Genomic DNA, 5,707 nt, shown 5'->3' with positions numbered 1-5,707 from the left:
TTACATGATCTGGACTGGAACACTTTCACTTCTGCTTTAGTGAAGCAGCGCAGACACACTGATCATTATATTTATAGGAGATTAAAAACTTTATTATATAAAAAGATCATAAAAAAAGATCAAGATCAAGAATCAGTAGTTCTGACACTAATTGTTACATAATCATTACATTTATAGACAATGGTGTAAATATATATGAAAATTTTATGAAAATCATAACTAATACATGATCACAAATGAAGAATCGGTGTGTTGTTAATAAATGCTAATATCATAGTGTATTTGTTCATTGTTCATACATGTTTATATTAAAGTGTATTTGTTAATTGTATAATAAAACCCCATACAAAAATGTAATATATGGCCATATATGTACTTATATTTTAAATAGCATGACATATACATAGATTTGACTTATCTGAGAACACAATATATGCCTGCAACATATATCTATACATATATTTGACTTATCTGAGAACACAATATATGCCTGCAACATATATGAACAAACATGTGAAGAAAATATTTGAGTTCATCCATATATGATACCATATATCTGCATATATTACAGTATAGTATTGGTTTCTGGCATATATGGACAACATTAATTATAAATATGTGACATACATATTTGTTTTCCACATATTTAATAAATGTATGTAAACATACACTGTAACCCTTTACTGTAAATTTATAACGAATTTCTTACAGAATTGTACTGTATTTCCATAATACAGTATATGTATCTTTTACAGAACAGCTGTAAATATACAGCACATTTCTGTTTTCGTCCTGATAAATTCGTTATATAGGATCATACCATCATACTGACTGAAAGGGCATTGCATTGTGGGATTGATTTCTTTCGCGCTCAATTCAGTTCAAATGTGACGCGTCATGCGAGCAGCAGACAGTAACGTTAGACAGCTACAACAGGCAAACTTGTTTCGTCAGCGGGATTCAACTGAACAAATAATCATTCCTGTTATCAAGATAAACAATGTCTGCGAATCTGTGAGCAATTTTAAAGCTTTTTTGAGGTTCGGTTCGTGTTTCAAACATTAGTTGCCTGTGACGCAGCTGGACGACGTTAAAGGTAGCAGCTAACGTTACCTGAGGACAGATGGAAGAATTTGTCATTGAATAATCTGCGCGTGACGATAAGTGGGATTTAGAGTTTGAGAAGATGGAGAATTGTTCAACTGAGTGATACGGTAAGCCAATATATAAGTTATTATTTTTTATTTTTTTTTGCGTTCGCATTTCTACATTGTTTTCACGTAACGTTATTTGGTTTGATTTTGCGAACGCGGTTTACTACCGTGGCCGCGCAAGCAATTCACTGACTCTGTTCACCTGTTTACCAAGTAACGTTAACTTCGACATTTCATATAATAGGCAACCTTTACCATGCTATTTGCATGACGTGCATTTGATATATATTTTCGTTTTAGGCTTTGTAATCTGATGGCCATTGTTAATGTAAGTGCTTTTAAGTAGTGTTACAGTTATAGTCTATGTGGTAAAAAAAAATGCTGTCAAATTCTGTCAGGTCTGTGATCGTGCTTTTGAATCGTTGTCAGAATTTTGCTAGCACATGAAAATCCATGTTCCTAATGCTGTTTTCAAATGTAGTGGGCCTATTCCTGATTGCCATCCCATGGTCCTACAACTACTCCCTAATTCAAAGAAGTTAGACGGTGTTATCCTTCAAGCAGATAAGTAGAGATTATTAAGCAAATCTCATTAATTTGTAATATGTTTTATGTTTTGGTTCTGTTGATCAAGGTTGTGCTGTCCTTTTTAAAAATTGTTTCAGGAATTTGCGTCGCTGATGTCCAGCAATCTACATTTGCCAGAAAGTCCACGACTTATTTCCTGGTATGTAAACATTAAAGTCGCCATGAAACGGAAGTTGAGATTGTAATTTTTTCCTTGTTGTGACGTATATCCGAGTGAAACGGCTTCTGAAATTAGAAAAAAATGTAGGGCGGGGCTTGATTTCGTCCTTCGGGAATTGATTGGATCGTTGGAGGTTCGGCGTTGCAAACAAAATGGAGGCAGATTTGAATGCCAGTTTACATTCAGTTGTGGAGGATTTCTCTCCACCGGACTCCCCACCGTTACCCTCCCATGAAGGATTTTTTTATTGAGGAGCCCGGCGACGAGAACGAGGACGAGCAGCTAAATTTTCAGGCAGGAATCAGCCCATATTTATATGAGCCTCCCGCGAACCAAGATGAGTCAAGTCAAGTTATCAGTCAAGTTCACCCTCGAGAGCATCTCGACGTGTCCGAATGGTAGGCTATCTATCGTATTTAAATCTAGTTATTTACCTTAACTGTCATAACAAACGAGACAGACACCGATAGCCGCACCCTCATCGGCTCTGGCCGCACCCTTTCGCCATGGCACGTGACCGAAAGAGAAGAGAGGTCGTTTCGAGGGGGGAGGGAAGGGTAATGTATTTGATTAAAGATTATAAGGGTACATGAATTAAAAAAAAAATAATGAAGTGCACAAATAAATCATTTATAATAAACACTACAATATTACATATAAAAAGAAGATTTGTCAAATTTGATTTCATGCCGACTTTAAAGGGGTAGATGAAACCTAAAATGAAAAGCCATCATTTACTCACCCCACTGCAAAATATGTTTTTCTTAATTAGTTTTTTATTTTGTTTCCAGTCCAGATATCTACAATTCTTACATGAAGAAGCATTTAATAGACACGTAAAAATTGTCTTGTTTTCTGAAAGAATAAGTCAAAATTAAGTGAGTTTATGCTTAAAACAAACATTATTATATGCCAGTGCATTTTAGCATTCTAACCAATTTTAATTTTTAGTTGAAAAATTTAATTCATAGAACTATGAATAGACAACTACATCGAACCACAGTGGAACCCACAGTAGTTATTTTAATTATTAATATTATTTATTTATTCTTTTTTTTATTTTATTTTTATTCCATTACAGGTCAATCTCTAAGCAACCAGTGCTGGATATTAAGTTTGGAAGGTCAAGGTGTGTGTGAAGGATCACAGCCTAACTTCATCACTGGCCTGGCAGCGCTGTTTGCCTCCTCCTATGAGTTCAGCTTGCAGTACCAGGAAGAGGCAGCACCTTGAGTTTGTTCAGAGGTTAGTCATTGGCATATTTGCCATTCATATATATATAATATATATATTAGACTGAATTGTGTCACTAACCTTGACTTGACAGTATTTATTATGTTGACTACTGGTATGAACAAAATGGCCCTGGTTTCCATACAGGGCTTAGCTTAAGCCAGGTCTAGGCCTTAATAAAATTAGGGTATTTAAGCAGCTTTTATAATAATGTATCATAAAAAAAAAAACATTACTGGTGTGCATCTTGATATAAAACAGTGGTAGTCATATATTTTAAGATATGTCAGTGCAAGTTGTTTTCAGTTGAAGGATTAGTGAAAATTCTGTCATTAATTACTCACCCTCATGTAGTTCCAAACCTGTAAGACCTTCGTTCATCTTCAGAACACAAATTAAGATATTTTTGATGAAATCTGAGAGGTTTCTGAACCACCCATAGACAGCAACGTCTTTGCAACTTTTAAGGCCCAGAAAGCTAGTAAAAACATTGTTTAAATAATCCATGTAACTAGTGCAACCTTAAAGGAGAACTCCGGTCAATTTTAACATTGAGCTCATTTTTTGTGCTGTCAATACAGAGAACAACGACAAAAATCGGTGTTGCCTACACCGTGTTATCCTCTTTTTAAAATTTGCACCCTGTTGACTTCAATGGGGCAAGTTTTAAACCTGCTTTTAGCCTCTTAATATCCTTAATGTGTCATACAAGTGCCCAGCCATGTGAGTGATTCCTTCAGCGTGAACATGGGTGAATCTGACTGCAGTAGATGTGAAAGATATCTTGTTGAAACATCTACAAATGTCCATATATGGGTGAAAATGCCCCTTGAAATCAATTTAAGGTGGCAAATATTACCCCTTAATAAAAAATTAATTTCTGTCAGTGCTGTAAACTGACCACTGCATAGAATATGAAAAATATGAATATCTTTGTCAGTCAGCTGTCAACAGGCCTAAACAAGCCATGGCACCAAGCACAGAAACACAATCAGTAAAATGTTATCTAATTATTATCAAGAAAACTTTGAAAATATCGATCGAGACATATTTTGTCAATATTGCACACCCCTAATGCATGGTATTCATTTTGATTTCTTCGGGTCTTAAAAAGCCTTAAATTTGACTTTAAAAAATGTGCAGAAACCCTGCTTCATAATATTTAGGTTGAACCACTGTAGCTATATATTTACCAATGTTTTTACCACTTTTCTGGGCTTTGACAGTTGCAATGATATTGTTATCAATGGAAGGACAAAACTATCGGATTTCATCAAAAATATCTTCATTTGTGTCCCGAAGATGAACAGAAGTCTTGAGGGTGAGTAATAATGACAGAATTTAAATTTTTGGGTGCAAACATGCATTTTAGTCTGGTAAATCATGTTGTCATATATGCAATAAACATTGCAAGGCTTGCAATTAAGTTAAATTATTTCTGTCACAAATGTTTGGGCTGGATTCTGGCAGTGTGTGCTCTATATAAACGGAGTCTAAAGACTGCCTTTCCACTGATACTCTGATGGACCTGATGAGGGGATGATATTGTTAATGAGCTGGGTGATGAGTAGACAAAAGTTGTAGAATAAAACTTTAAATCTGGCAACCGCACTTCCAAAAATGTACTTAGTTGACAGTGTTGCATGTAAACAGACACATTGAGTTGATGTATTTTACCAGGGCAGAAAAAAATCAGTTATTGATCACAACATCCAACATTGCATTTTTTTTTTTTTTTTTTTTTTTTCAGTTTTAGACAGCTTTTGTGCTGTCTCTCTTTGTCAAAATATATACACTCAGTTAATAATATTTAATTGTTGTTTTTTTCTGCCTTTTAGATGCATTCTTGACATCAATCCTGAACGTGGATCAAAAACAAAGAAAGGACAAGTAACTTCAAAGAAAACTGGCCAAATTGTGCAAAACAAGAACACCACTGTAAGCCTACAGGTGTCCTCACTTCTGCAAAACCTTGCAGACTTTGAATGGGATTTCGTTTGCACTTTTATGGACTTCAAAAAAGAAACAGCATTTCACTGTCGTTATAAAGCTTGGAAGAGCCAGGACATTTTGTAATAGAACTCTGATTGTATTCGTCTGAAAGAAGAATGTCATATAGACCTAGGATGACTTGAGGGTGAGTAAATCATGTGCTAATTAAAATTTTTGGGTGAACTATTCCTTTAATTAAGTGCTAACTGTTACCTGTCTGTTGTTAAGTGTTAACATTGCATTTTATGTTTAAAAAGTAATTCAGCCAACATGTTCACAGATGGCATTTTAACTAAATAAATGTTTTAAAACCCAGAAAATTTTGTTTTCTTTTTCCTAGTGTGCCTACTCTTATGAAACCTTAAAGTATAATATTTTAATTATGTAATAATAAAAGCAGTATTCCCTGTAAAAATACAATTTATTGCTGTCGACAAGTTTAATAATGTAAAATGTGGTATAATTGGTAATTACAGTGGAGTACTGTAAATGCTGTTTACTGTAGTAGTGTTGTAAAAATACAGTATGTGGATGGCAACCCAGCTGCCAGTATTTTACTGTAAATTTACAGTGAAAAGTT

The 5,707-nt window shown here is 34.6% G+C and overlaps 1 long non-coding RNA gene across 3 annotated transcripts; it reads left to right on the top strand.

The window, feature by feature from the left end:
- The first annotated feature begins 1,122 nt into the window (after window positions 1-1,122).
- Window positions 1,123-5,357, top strand: LOC309490590. Of its 3 annotated transcripts, XR_014202726.1 has the most exons (7): window positions 1,123-1,214; window positions 1,455-1,482; window positions 1,636-1,881; window positions 2,694-2,780; window positions 2,984-3,147; window positions 4,362-4,456; window positions 4,974-5,357. It is a non-coding gene; the product is annotated as an uncharacterized lncRNA (long non-coding RNA). The 3 variants fall into 3 exon arrangements; XR_014202727.1 differs by lacking the exon at window positions 2,694-2,780 and having other exon boundaries at window positions 4,974-5,354; XR_014202728.1 differs by lacking the exons at window positions 1,455-1,482; window positions 2,694-2,780 and having other exon boundaries at window positions 1,126-1,214; window positions 4,974-5,354.
- Window positions 5,358-5,707: the final 350 nt, after the last annotated feature.

This window comes from Leuciscus leuciscus, assembly GCF_965113295.1.
Source record: "Leuciscus leuciscus genome assembly, chromosome: 25".
Taxonomy (NCBI): Eukaryota; Metazoa; Chordata; class Actinopteri; order Cypriniformes; family Leuciscidae; genus Leuciscus; species Leuciscus leuciscus.
Note: the sequence above shows the minus strand (reverse complement) of the source record. Positions and strands in the feature narration are given on the sequence as shown.